This window comes from Lates calcarifer, linkage group LG14, assembly GCF_001640805.2.
Source record: "Lates calcarifer isolate ASB-BC8 linkage group LG14, TLL_Latcal_v3, whole genome shotgun sequence".
NCBI lineage: Eukaryota > Metazoa > Chordata > Actinopteri > Centropomidae > Lates > Lates calcarifer.
Window position 1 is genome coordinate 6,693,346 of NC_066846.1, and position 13,566 is coordinate 6,706,911.

General features: G+C 43.4%; 1 protein-coding gene across 1 annotated transcript in view; it reads left to right on the plus strand.

Annotated features, from left to right (window-relative positions):
- Positions 1 to 1,364: 1,364 nt before the first annotated feature.
- Positions 1,365 to 13,566, plus strand: part of gal3st3 (galactose-3-O-sulfotransferase 3) — a 30,281-nt gene continuing 18,079 nt past the window's right edge. The window contains exon 1 of the mRNA XM_018677190.2: positions 1,365 to 1,810. The gene's annotated coding sequence lies outside the window, so the exon portion shown is untranslated. The remainder of the gene's footprint in view (positions 1,811 to 13,566) is intronic.

Here is a 13,566-nt window from a genome sequence, read left to right on the forward strand (position 1 = left end):
CTACCGGAACTGTGTGAGAAAAGTTCAATATAGAAAATAAAATGACCACTTGAGTAGAAGTAATTCAGTATAAACCAACACATAAAAGAAAAGGAGTCAGATTAATCTGCCGTATGTGTAAAGTCAATATAAATGTAAATGAGTTTCTAATATGACAAAATATTGTAGGAGAAATAAAATACAATAGATTTGGTTGGGTTGCAGTATAAAACCGCAAACACAAACTGGGCCCAGCTTTTATGAAACTGAGTGTGAGCATGAAAAATGGACCAAAAAATCGTACTGCAAGGGATGTTTTTTTTTCTTTATGTTTTTGCTTTTTATTAGATAGTGTGCAGTATAGAGCTGACTGGAGACATGGGGAGAAATATATTGGATTAAATTCAACAAAGGTCCATAGTGTGACTTGAGCCGGGGATATTTTGATAACATGGTCAGTGCCTTAAACCTCTAACCAACCAGGCTGCCTTTACATTAAGCATTTAAAGAGACATACCAGCAATTTAGCTCTTGACTCTAAGTCCCATGTGTGGGTCAAACTCCAAGTTTAGTGCGTCCTACATTTCTGTGAATGAAGCTCAATAGCATCTTTCCATTAGACCCTCTCTGCTCCATGTTTTCTGTTCCAAATTTGAAGTCTCAAGCCTAAAGATGACCCTGATGCCATCATCACGGGTTGTTTTCTCAGCCGCAGGAGACAAAATTCAACAGTTTCAGCAAATTACCTGGAACGACATTTGTTTACATTCAAGTGACAAAGCTCTCTATTGGTCTTATGACCCTAATTCATCGGGAGCAAAGGGGAAAGTCAGGTGATGTTATTATTTAGACACAAAATTTAAAGGGGAGGAGGTTCTGATGGATAGATCAGTGACCATGACTGTGGTTGTTCCTTAAGAAAAGGGTTATTGTTGTTTTTGTGCCTGAGCCTAACCACATCCTAACACAGTTTTTAACATAACACAGGGGGTGAGTCTCGAATAATGCATGAGAGAGGCCTCACTCCCGGGTGTGCCTGGGGCCCACAAATCACAAAAAGTGCCCCCGTCAGCTCCAAATTTACATATCAGTCCGCTATCACGTTTCAGTTCAGATTCAAATTAGCTTTATTGGCATGACAAATGATTTAACATTAAAGCGCAGTGCAGTGGCAATAAGAAACAACCAGCTAACAACATTAAAGCTATCACTCCCATTGGTGTCATTAACCTGGACCACGCCATGTCACTCCATGTTACAGAAGTATTAGCCGATTATAGGAATATAACCGGCACATATGGGTGAGTTTCCGTTAGGACCGTCCATGCGCGTTAATGTGCGCCCGTGTATGTGTGTGATAACCATATGTGCTTGCTGTGTGCGTGCGTGTGCGCGTGCCAAACGCCAGCCCAGCCGTACGCATCACAGCCACAAACGCGCGCGCATTGGCTACTGAAGAGAGAGAGAGAGGGAGAGAGAGAGAGAGAGAGAGGCAACCGTCTCCCGTTTTGTTGCACGAGGAGTGGAGTCGCGAGGAGCCTCCGATGACAGACAGACAGCGGAGCGGCTGCCTCACCGACTGCGACACCTGAACAATTACCAAACAGCTACCGACCCCAAACAAACGAAGGAGAGCCGGCTGTAGGTGAGGAGGTGGAGGGACGGAGGCTTTCCTAAAAAAATAAAGAAGAAGAAGAAGAAGAGGAGGAGGAGGAGGAAGAGGAGAGGGAAGCGGGGGCAGGCAGCAGGCTGGCCGGGATACGGAGCCCGTCCGGGGGGAGAAATCACCGCCACGACCGTCACATCACATCACAGCTCCGAGATGACAAAGGTGGGTGACGGTGTGCTCCCATTGTGTCGTACCAGCATCTCTGTCCTGTCATGGTGTCTTTAATCCCCATAGTAGAGTAGTAGTAGACATGTCTGGTGTGCTGTTATTAAAAAAAGAAAAGAAAACGGGGCCGGTGAGGCACAGGAGGGCATTTAGTGGCGTTTATGTTTGTTTCTGTTGTGCCGGCGCTCCGCTTTGTTTCCCCTTCTCTGCTCCGTGGCGGGGACTGTTGTGATAAAAGCCTATTTTATGGACGGGCTGGTGACACTTTTCTCCTTAAGGAACACGTATTCATAGCCGACATGTGTGCCATTTGAAGATGCGCGGCGGAGTGATTTCATTCAGCACGACTCCCCCACTCACCCCCCAAAAAATCCAATCTGATCTGGCCCACATTTCACCGTGTGAGACCTCCTCAGGAGATTTTGTTGTTGTTGTTTATGTCCTGTAACGAGCGTTGTGTGTGTGTGTGTGTTATGTGTGTTGTAGTGGTGGAGGAGGATGAGAGGGGAGGGGAGAGATTGGGAGGGGGGAGATGGGGGACGTTTATCGTGATCGTCTCCTTGAGCGCTCGAGGCTTGTCGGGATGATTGATTTCGCCTGTTCAGTCAGATTAAGAGTGTGTGAACACCTATGCCGGCAAATTAATTAAACTGCACGCAGAGATTAACCGCGCGGAATTATCAGCGTGAACCCTTTTTGTGCACCCGGAGGAGATGGGGTGGCAACAATTAATGACAAACTATTTATATCCGGAGCTTCATTTGATGTAGTGTAACTCCAATTGTTGCGTGTGTGTTCGATATTTTCCACAACGCAGATGTGATTCCTTTCCATTAGCTGATTGGTTTGCTGCTGGATGTAAGTTGGCTGAAGTTTTTCCATGTGCCCTGATTGGTGTTGCAACATCAATTAAATATTTTGTCAATAAGACAGCCAGGTTTGTGTTTGCATCAGATAACAGTCTGATTTGAAGCGAGGGGCCACAAAGTCAGTGCAAGGAGAGACCTAATTGGCAGCAATGATCTGACAGTGAGGCGCCTTGTTTGATAGAATCTGCATTGATCAATTAGGCAAACAATCAAGTTAAGTCAGGTTTATTTAGATAGAGTGAGATCATAAATCTGCACAACATCAAACACCCTCATTATAGAGGCTCTTTTTGCAAGAAAGAATCATTTCACTGGGACCAAAAAAAAAAAAAAAAAACAGGAAAAGCAGCAGAGGAGGCGTCTTCCTCTTCTGGCACAGGCAGACATAATAATCCATCCATAATTTATTGTTTATCGCTCAAAAAATGCAAAACATTCACAACAGTGTATATTTTCAACTGCTGGTTGGACATAAGCAATCTGAGAACATCATTCATAAGGCGCCAGGAAACTGTGAGGGGCACTTGTTACTGGTAAGCAAATAATCAGGAGGACCCCCCCCCCTCCAACACACACACACAGTTTCATATACTGTTTTCAAGTTACATATCTATTATTCTTTAATTTTTCATGGTCATGACAAGGATTTCACAAACAGCTGGACCTGAATGAGACCACTTTTTACTACATTGTTACATTTTAAAGACTGCACTTACAATAATCACTAATTGCAGCTCTAAAAAAAAAGGACAAAGTGAGGAAAAATGTCTAATGCTTTTCCCCTCTTTTTTTCCCGCCATTTATCAGTCCATTACCGCTCCTGCCTATCTGTCCATCTGTCTTCTCTCTTTTTGTCCGTGTTTCTCCTCCTCTGTGTCTTCAGAAAGTAGGTTAGGATAAGGGAGGGGAGGTGATTTAATAAACCCAGGTCATTTACAAGCACAGACCTGAAAAGGTTTCTTTTTTTTCTTTTTTTTTTTTTTTTTGGCATGTCCACAAGAAAGGCACAAGACCGAGTGATGAATGTGTGCTCTGTCTGGAGAATAGCAATGCAGGGAATTAGGGAAGGGGTTAGAACAGTGGCACACACACTTGTAAATAGATGCTCTCTCTCTCTCTCTCACACACACACACACACACACAAAGCCTTTTGTAAAAAGCCAGTATGATAAAGTGTATTGTGCTGACTGAGATTCACTGCATCTGTGTTAAACCTCATCACAAAAGTCTTTTTAGGCGCAGGGTGCCCTTTAAAGACCGACACTCTGGGGAAAGCAGTTTATTTATACAATATTAGACTGTGATATACAGCTCTGTGGCTGCCTGCTGTATAGTGTCCCCGAAGATGGTAGTTTTCCGGCCCCGAGCCAAAAAAGCAGCACTGTGTACTGCTTCCCTTACAGCGAAAACGCTCCAAAATGTTGGTATGTAACATTAATTCCGTTATTTGTCCAAGTCACCGTCAGGCTATTTGCACATGTTGCCTTAAAGTTTAAGCTTTGCGGGATCACAGGCCAGTAGGATAGTGTTCAGCATGAGGATTTGACCCTTCAGTCAGTCACATTAGCTGAAATCTGGTGTTGGTCAGTCTAAATATGTCATTTTTCATCACTCTGTGTAACTACTGCCATGGGCGTTTGTCATTGTAAATCAGTGATCAATAATCCATGAAAGTCAGTGCAATAATTGGTAAAAAAATTTTTGAAGCTCTCGCACAAGCCTAATTTTTCACATACTGCCAGAATCAGTGTCTTAATTCACCTTGATTTGTTATTTAACCTTTATTTAACCTGCTGAGCCAACTAAGATGAAATTCTTACTTGCGGTGATGAGAGATGACAAGAAGAAAAATCCCTCCTGACGGGGAAAAGAGGGGCGGCAGTTTGCACAGAGAAAGAAAAAAAAAACACCAACAGCAGCAGTTAAAGCTTTGACTGAAAGGGACAGTAAAGTAGCACAAAGCCCAGACTCACGTGAGAAGTTGAGAGCGCACAAGAAAACAACAAACATGAGCGACTGAAAGAAAACATGCAGGGGCGCAGATAAAGAGTGTCATCTCCCCCCCCCTCTCTGTGTAGCTGGTGTGACAGGAAGCTGTATTGGGGTACGGGATGATGTGATGTTTGTGTCAGAGATCAGCAGGTCGCCTCTTTGCCTATAAGTGAAGGTCGTGACCGGTGTTTAAGATCGACCCTGATCTTGAGTATTAGAGCATTGGTGATTAAAAATTTACTTGTGGGCATCTCAGCTCACCACAGAAGGAACGTGTGTGTGTGTGTGTGTGTGTGTGTGTGTGTGTGAGTGTGTGTGTGAGTGTGATTTTGCAAATGTGGATGTGAGCCCAAGCGAGATTAATGCTCCATGTTAACAAACCTCTTGGTTTGACCCTGGCTAGCTTGCAACAACACACACGCACACACACTCACATTTACACACACTGTCCATTTGATTCCCTTTTGGGTTAATGCTGCCCATGAGCACAACAGAAACACACACACACACACACACACACACACACACACTAACAAACAAACATTGAACACTGGCCAACTTTCAGCCACTTTGATGCATTAGTGCAAAGGTGCATTTTCTCCTCATTGTGCCTTGGGACCAAATTGATTTTGATGTGCAGCACAATGCTACCATACAGTATTTCAGATTAGAGGTGAGATTAGAGGTGATGTTTACTTACAGGGAGTGTGCAAAGTTGAAAATGACCTCTCATCCCTTTTGCTGCTGCTATCGTTGAGTCAAATTGATTCCCCAGAGAGCCCATCAGCCCCCAGCTGAATAAGAGACATCAGTACGACAGCAAAGACTTGTCCCTGAATGTTAAAGATCCTTCAAATGATAAAGAATTTATTCTAAAGCGCTCTTTATCCCTTGTCAAAAATTAAAAAGGCTTTTATTGTAGTGGCATGGTAGCCACGGTTCTGTCTGTGGCTGCTGGTGCCAGATGAGGACAGATGGACGAGGGTTTTGTCGGGGTTTGGGCCCGGCTCCAGGGAGCTGCCCTTGGTGCGAACGTTTTCATCTACTTGTAGATGTCCGACGGCCAGATTCCAGCAGACCCTGGATTAAAATGGTCTGGGCAGGAAGATTATGGGGGCAAAGTCCTGTATCTGGATGGCCCTGCTGTTCAGCACAACACGAAATGCATTATTTATTATTAATACTGAGAGCATCTCAGTTTGGTTGTTGTTGTAATGGTCGAATAAACTTGTCTGTTGCAGAGTCCTCCCAGGTTCAGACAAAATTCAAAGCTGGACCCAGATTTTTCATTAAGGCTGATTATCTGCTTATGACTGTTATAGTAAACCAAAGCCTAGAGGTGTTCATTAGTATTTATTAGTGAGTAAAAAGTAATTAAAATCACACTTAGCCTTTAATAATGACCTGACTCTTACTGTAAATGCTACGCCACTATAATTGTATCTTTACTAAAAGCATTGTCCTTTACAACCATATATAATGTTGGATTCCTTCTAGGAAAATATTACAGTAACTACATATCAATCATTTCAGCCTGCAAACCATCAGAGGAGGTGGGGGTATATTTTCTGGCCTGAGTAGTGCCTGCAGGCTGTATACTGCTCCAAAAACATCCATAAATAAGGTATGGCAGAAGTTTTTGACCCGAGAGGCAAAATCAGGGAATAAAAACACTCTATTTTATCAAGTTAGAACTTTTTTCATCTGGATTTTGGAAGCTGGACATTAAGATGGCACTATTCTGAGAATTTAGTCATAAATCAAACTACATTTGTGAAAGTGGGAGGACAAAAATAGGATTTTGAAAAGTGGAAGTTATGCCCAGTGGAAATGACATTAAAGTTTTATGCTTTCACCTAGAGATATGCATCACTTCTCATATGAACATTTAGACACAAGCATGTCTAAAAATGAATGAATGAAACAATCTCAATAAAATGACTGAAAGCTCCAGAACAGCCACTAAATGGGAATTGTGACTATTTGTGGCAATCACTTGTTCTGATTGAGATAATCAGATTAGAGTTTTATATAACTGTTCTTATAATCAGATTATTGCTTTAAATGGGATTAGAGTGAATTATGGGGATACACCAATACTTGATGTCATGTTGACTGTTTTTAATCTTCCACGTATTGCTGTCTCACCTGAAACCTGACATGACAGATGCAGCTTGGCATGTTGGTCTATCCTGGTGTCAGACCATAGTTCTGATTGGAAATTCAGGCGTTGTGTTTATGTCCCGGCGTTGCCCTCCGAGCGGTGCTGTTCCCATGAACCCGGAGGAAACTCAAACCCCCCTCTGAGGAAAGAAAGACAAGGCGTATACCGCACAGAAAGCCACATCAAACAAAACACAGTCGTCCAGGAGAACAAATGAGCCTGGTCAGTAAGGACACACTGTGTCGGCTATCAACTCCAGGGTCTGTAACAACGAGCCATTCGATACGTTATCTATAGAATCAGTCGCACAGAATAATCCAGAAACCAGATACTCTAAACTGTATATCACTTTTCAGCCTCTGGTTCAGCTTCATTGGAAAGTTCTGACGAACGCTTGACACCACTGACTTTTCAAAAGATGTACTGTATGTAAGAAGGAACTTTGTCATCGTCATCTGGTTTTAGTAGTGTCTCTCTCTTTGCCTCCTTGTGGAGTAGAGCTTGTAAAACAGTCTTCGAACAGAGCTACCTTTTTATTGGAACGCATCGTGTTACTTACTGTTCGATGGCCTACAAGGTGAAAGCCGAATCACTCAGACAAGGATTAATACAGGACACCCCCAAGGGCTGAACAGTGCTGACAGTTGCGTTGCTATTTTTTGTTGAAGACTGTAATCTTCAGATGAATTTGGCATAAATACAGACATCAGTTCCTCATTTCCTTTCTCAGGATTTGAAAAGAGATGACAGGATTCGTTTTGAGCTAAAGTCCGTAATACTTTGATTTGCTCAAACAGTAAAAGGATTTTACCTCGATTCTGTTGTGTTGTTTATTTTACCCGAAGAAAAGATTTTTATGTACAAGATGAATAGTTTATTTTCTGAGATACCTGGATTATTTGTTTTCATTTTTATACTCTGTGAGGGACTATAACTGTGATTAAGGGCTGCACAAACACAACTGACTCATGCTTTTGAATGAGCTTTTTGCTCTGTTTCCTTTTGATTTATTTCTTTTCATTTCCTTGCTTTGCCCCCATGCCTTTTTCATCCTGAAACAATGTTTGGTCCAATAAACAGGGGGAACTTAATGAGTGTGTTGAACTGCCCAGGCAGGCGAGTAAAAGCCCCTGTAAAGTGCCAAAGGTGTTTCCTCCGGAGTCGTACAAACTCTGCCAGTGTAAGTTAGAGGACATCAGACCCTCAGGGGCAGTCTGGGAATGTTTTGAACCTGCAGAGAGAGAGAGTGTGTGTGTGTGTGTGTGTGTGTGTGTGTGTGTGTGTGTGTGTGTGTGCGCGCCTCTGTGGCATGCTTACCTGTGAGTATGTGTGAATGTTTGTGGTTGTTATTGCAGGTTTATGAGGTCTGCTTGTGCACATGTGCTTTATTTGTTCACACCAGGGTCTGCATGTGTGTGTATGTATGTGTGTGTGTATGTATATGTGTGTTGGGTGGAGAGGAGGTGCAGAGGGCGCTCTCCCCTGGGGGTTCTAGTCTGGCCCCTTAATTAATCCGTTTTCTGGCCGGAGGGTCTATGTTATCAGGCCATTACAGAGAGCCTGGCTGCGTCCTAACAGCACGATCCCAGGACACGGGTACACACAGAGAAACACACACACTGATACACACACAACTGCACTCTATACTTGTGAGGACTCTATTCACATGCTGAAATGTACTCCCTACCCTATTAATAAGTGGAAATCACACGTTCAAACAGCTTTTTATAGTTTTGGCCATCTTTTCTATAGGTAGGTAAAAATAAAATTGTGCTGTGATCAGTCACAACTACCTGCCTAACCTCAACTCATACCCCAAACCTAAGCTTAACATAGCCTAAATTTAGGCTTAATCCTCACAGACGCGAGGACCAGCCAAAATGCCCTCACTCTATAAAAATATCCTCATTCTCAAAGTTTAAACGCAACACCTTGGTCCTCACAAAAGTAGAAGGCCAAGAGGATAAACACATAGCAAATACACACACCTATGCACAAATAAAAGCAAGCGTGTCACACAAACACAGTAAATACAGGTGTGCAAGCAAACGGGACACACACACTGGCATACCCCCACACTAACTGCACACAGAAACACGTACACAGCGAGCACAAATACACAGTGATATACTCGCACATAAGCATGGATGCACACACACAGACACACATGCATGTCTTAACATGCTTATACCTCCACCCATCCACACACACAGACTCTCATTCTCCCACTCTCTCTGTCTTTCACTTTTACTTTTTCTTCAAGACACATCAGCATCAGTTCGCCCCGGCTGACTGCAGAGCAGTCTGGGTGTTTGGTCGAGATGCTCGAGCGGTGTGTGAAATCTGATTACAGTCTTACACAGCTTCCCTCAGAGGCAGGAGGGCGATCACTGTTACTGCCGCCTCGCCTGCCCCGTCTGTGGTTCTCTCTGTCTGCATCGTGTCTCTGTATGACGCTGCTACAGTCTGGCCCGGTGGTTGGAGGGACTCTCCTGTAGCTGACAGGTCACATGTTTGATCTCTGCAACGTGTGTGTTATGCTCAGGTGCTCTTTGGCAAGACTAGAATTATAAAGGTCAGCTGGTGCTTTACTTTTCATAGTCCTGTGTTTATTGTTTTTCCACCACAGTCACAAGTTGAGGGTCAAACACTTAAGTTTTGGAGGCAGTAGCTCAGATAATGAAGAGATGAAAGATGATAGGAAACACTGCAGTTTAAACCCTGCCAGTGTTTAATTTTCATGGTCATAGTCTGAGCAGTGTAGCTTCATTAACAACTCAGTACAAAGTGTCACGCTCTTTCCACGGTTTTCTGCATTTACTGAAAAAGGTGAGGAGGTCAGCTTATGATGTGTAACCTTGAGGATAAATAGATAGAAAGGACACCACCATTCACAGCAGTAGGCTCCTCTGCTTTCATATCACACAGGGAGACGAAAGAGGTCAAACCGCTGTCCGTTTATCCTCCTGTGTCTGCCGTTTCCACAACTTGCCTCAATAATTTCGAAGACCTTCTGTCCACATATTTTTTTCTCAGCTCAACACATTTTCTCTGTTGGTCTCTCATCTGTGTGATCACCTGCCTGCCAAATATCTGTTTTTCCACCTGCTTTGTTCCTTCCGTCACTGCCTGTGCCTTATTTCTTGTCTTCAGTGATGCAGTGATAGATTAAAATGTCACCTCCAGGATATTCTGTAACTGCAAAGACAATTTCAAAGCAGTTTTATGTTTTATTTTAAGGTAACTCAGTTTGGACCTCATTTACCCAATTTGCATTTTTAAAGTATTCACAAATTAAACCGGGGTCAGCTGCTCATCCGACACCTCTCTCCTACCAAAAAAAATCCCTCCTTGAATTATTTTTTATTTCATCTTTTTTTCCCTCTTCACTCCATTCTCGCCTCCTTTTTTCACTCTACACCAGAATTTGGCCACCGGCAGCTCGCCATCTGCTTCTGACATTTTTAGAATGAGGAGAACTCATGAGAACAGCGTGTTTATTGTTCCATTGTGGTTAATTATTCAAACTCTGGCTCTCTGTTCAGAGCGGTCGGCTATCTGGAGGCATCGCCCGGCACAAAGCAGAGACTGACACTCTGTGGAGAATCTGGAATCCTGAACCCGTCGCTTTGATTCTGTTTTGCACTGGTCCGGAAGTGACAGTTGAGAGCTGACACCAGAATGAGACCCTTCTATTGCCGAGTCCAGCAGTTATCCTTTGACCTCTCTGAGCCTCAGAGCTGAGCCTCAAAGCCATTACAGCCACATGGGTGTGAGTGACATATTCACAACAAGCCATCTTGCCTGTCACCAGTCACAGCCAGCCAATAGAGACAGGCACATGTAGCCACAAAGCCTGTCCACAGGTCAAGATGGCAGCAGTGCAACAAAAAAGCCAATCTTGGAGCCTAATCTGCAGGCTACTGACACTTTTTATTCTCACTATTGCCTATTTTCATTGCTGTCACAGAAACAGTAGGCCTTTACATATTATGTATGATATGACAGCCAAGTCAAGACAATATTGAATTAATGGTTTCATTTCTTTTTTCAAGTCCAAGGTTTGAATTGTTTTCTAGAGGATTCCTCTGATTGGTGGCAGAAGAGATAATTGGGTAGCCGGGCTGAGCTGTGGATGTGGATGGAGTGTGTTTGCTTTTCAGAGTCAGTCTTCTTCGTGCTCCAAGCTGGACAACCACATTACTTATGTGTAAGCAGAATCCCTCAGGGCCTGTAGCCCCCACCAGTGCTATTTAAACCTCTTTCATGTTCTCATCCATCTACCAAAGTCAGGATACACTCAAAAAAGTTTGGCATCCACTTTCTCCATTGTCTTTGATTAATATTCGCTCCCAGTCATCACTGAAACATTCCTGTTTGCCGGGTCTAATCAGAACTGGACATCCTTTCTGCCTCTTCCTCCCACTAATCACTTCACAACTTATCCTGAAACACTGACTACAATATTACTGCTTATTTGCTTTTTAATTTCTCAATTATCACCGCAGACGCAACCAGAATTAACCAGGGACCTCTCTTCTATCAGTATGATAAACGAGGTGATTCACTTGCTCTAGTGATAATCAACCAACTAGACACCCAATTAAGCCCATTTGACCCAGTCATAATTGGTATGAATGAGGACGGCGCCTTCTCGAGCGCTGTCTAATTGCTTGGAGGTATTTTTGCTATCAGAGCAATGTTATATTGATCTGGTATGTATTGATCTTATTGCTGTGTTGCGTGCGGGGGCGTATCAGCTCATTAGCTTATGTTGTGTTTGTTAAATGCAGCGATGTGGCTGTAAAGCCGACAAGGGTTAGGGTTCAGCGACAGGGGTAATGGCATCCATTTGCAAGATCAGAGCTCATTTAGATTTTAACTGTTTGGCCATGTCGTCGATATTGTTTTCCACACAAAGCACCTTAACACACCATGAATCATTTTTACACTGTGGAAGTAATTGGACTCCTAACTCTGTTGGCTTATGCTTGAGGTTTATTGGTTTCATTACTCTGAGAAAGTAGCCATTATCATCTTATAGCTTCTCTTGTTAGTTGATCATTTTTGTAAAAACCCTGTGCAAGAGACTCAGTCTTCCTTCAGGTCACTTATCAAGCCTAAATAAACCGACACGGTTCGCAGTTTAAAGGGTGAGAGTCTGGGCAAGTTGAACCAATGTGAAATTATCAGTGTCCTCAGTAAAGACACTGGTGAGTTGGCCTTGAGCAAAACCAGTACAGCTGCTCAATCAGTCTGCAGCAAGCAGACAACAATGGCTAAAGTCCTATCTGTATGAATGTAATGCATCTGAAAGAGGAAGAACAGAAAATCTTTCCTGGATAAATTCAAAAAATGGCAAATGCATTGTGATTATATTAATGATAGGAGTGATTAATGTGTCCTTCATGACTGTATGTCATCAACAGAGTATTTGCCTCATTCACAGTCTCTCTACTGTGTATCCATATACTGTAGGTCCTTTTCTTTTTATACTAATCACCACAGACCACCCTGTCTGTCTGTCCACCTCAGTAGCATTTGCAACTGGTTGATGAAAGCTGACAAGCTTTTTAAACAAGCTTGTACATATTCCTCTGTGGTGCTGAGGAGCCTTTAATGTTCCTTCTGTCTCCAATCGTGACAGCGTCTCGGCTTAATTGCATCGTGCAGGCAGCTCTTTTGGTCTTTTTGCTCTGGCGCTGGCAGAATCAAAGCTCTCCGGGCTGAGATACTCCCGGTGGGGGTGTGAGGAGGGGTGGGGGGGAGCAGAGGGTTTTGGGAAGGGGTTACTACTGGAAATATACAGGAACTCTGAGAGATGCTGGCTCGTCTGGATTCATAAATCTTGCTTGTTTGTCATGCTGATGAAGTGAGGCTCTCTCTTTTATCTTTAGTGTGAAGGAAAAAAACTCTTAAGTGGCACACTGCAGCAGAATAAACTGTCATCCAATAAAACCAGGAACACAAAATAGGCTGCGGTCCAAACAAACCTGCTGGATCGCCCGGCTCCCTCGGCTCTATGCTAGTAATTGGCGCCGCGCTTAAGCACAAAGCAGCGGCACGGGGGGCTTTGTGGAAAACCTAAAACTGCAGTTCTGTAACAGCAACAAAAGTGTGTAGGACACCCTGGTTAGCGCGGCTGTTGTGAAGCCTGCAGGTCGGGCCAGTCAGGCCTGCAGGAAGCTGTGATTATTGTCTAGTGGAGGTGCTTTAGGGCTTCGCCTCGGAACATCAAATTAATTTGGCAAGGAGGAAGCCTGCGTCTTATGTAAATGAACAGCTGAGTTGCAAAAGCACATTGAGTTCCCTGAGCAGAATATGAATGCAGATGCAATGCAAATAAAGAGGAGGGAGTGATATTTTGACAGAGTGCTTCCCCCTGTACCGAAAATCACACACACACACACACCTACCCCCCACTGGTTTAAACTGTAAACGTAAATACACACACTCATCACTCACCCAACAGAAGAAAGGGAACAACAACCTTTCAGAGTGTTTGGAGTGCTTATGATCCAAATTGCTTTTTTATTTTTCAGTGCCGATTGAGGTATTCTTCAGTGGCCCGCATGAGTGACTAAGAGTACAGGCCTGCTAAAATAAGTAGAAACCTCTTGACTGTTGATTTCTGGCGGAAGCCTGGAGAGAATTGAAGTGGTCGCCTCTACTGTTTAGAAATTATGTGTCTGCAATTCAAAGGCACTTCTATATGGAATGGATTTTGA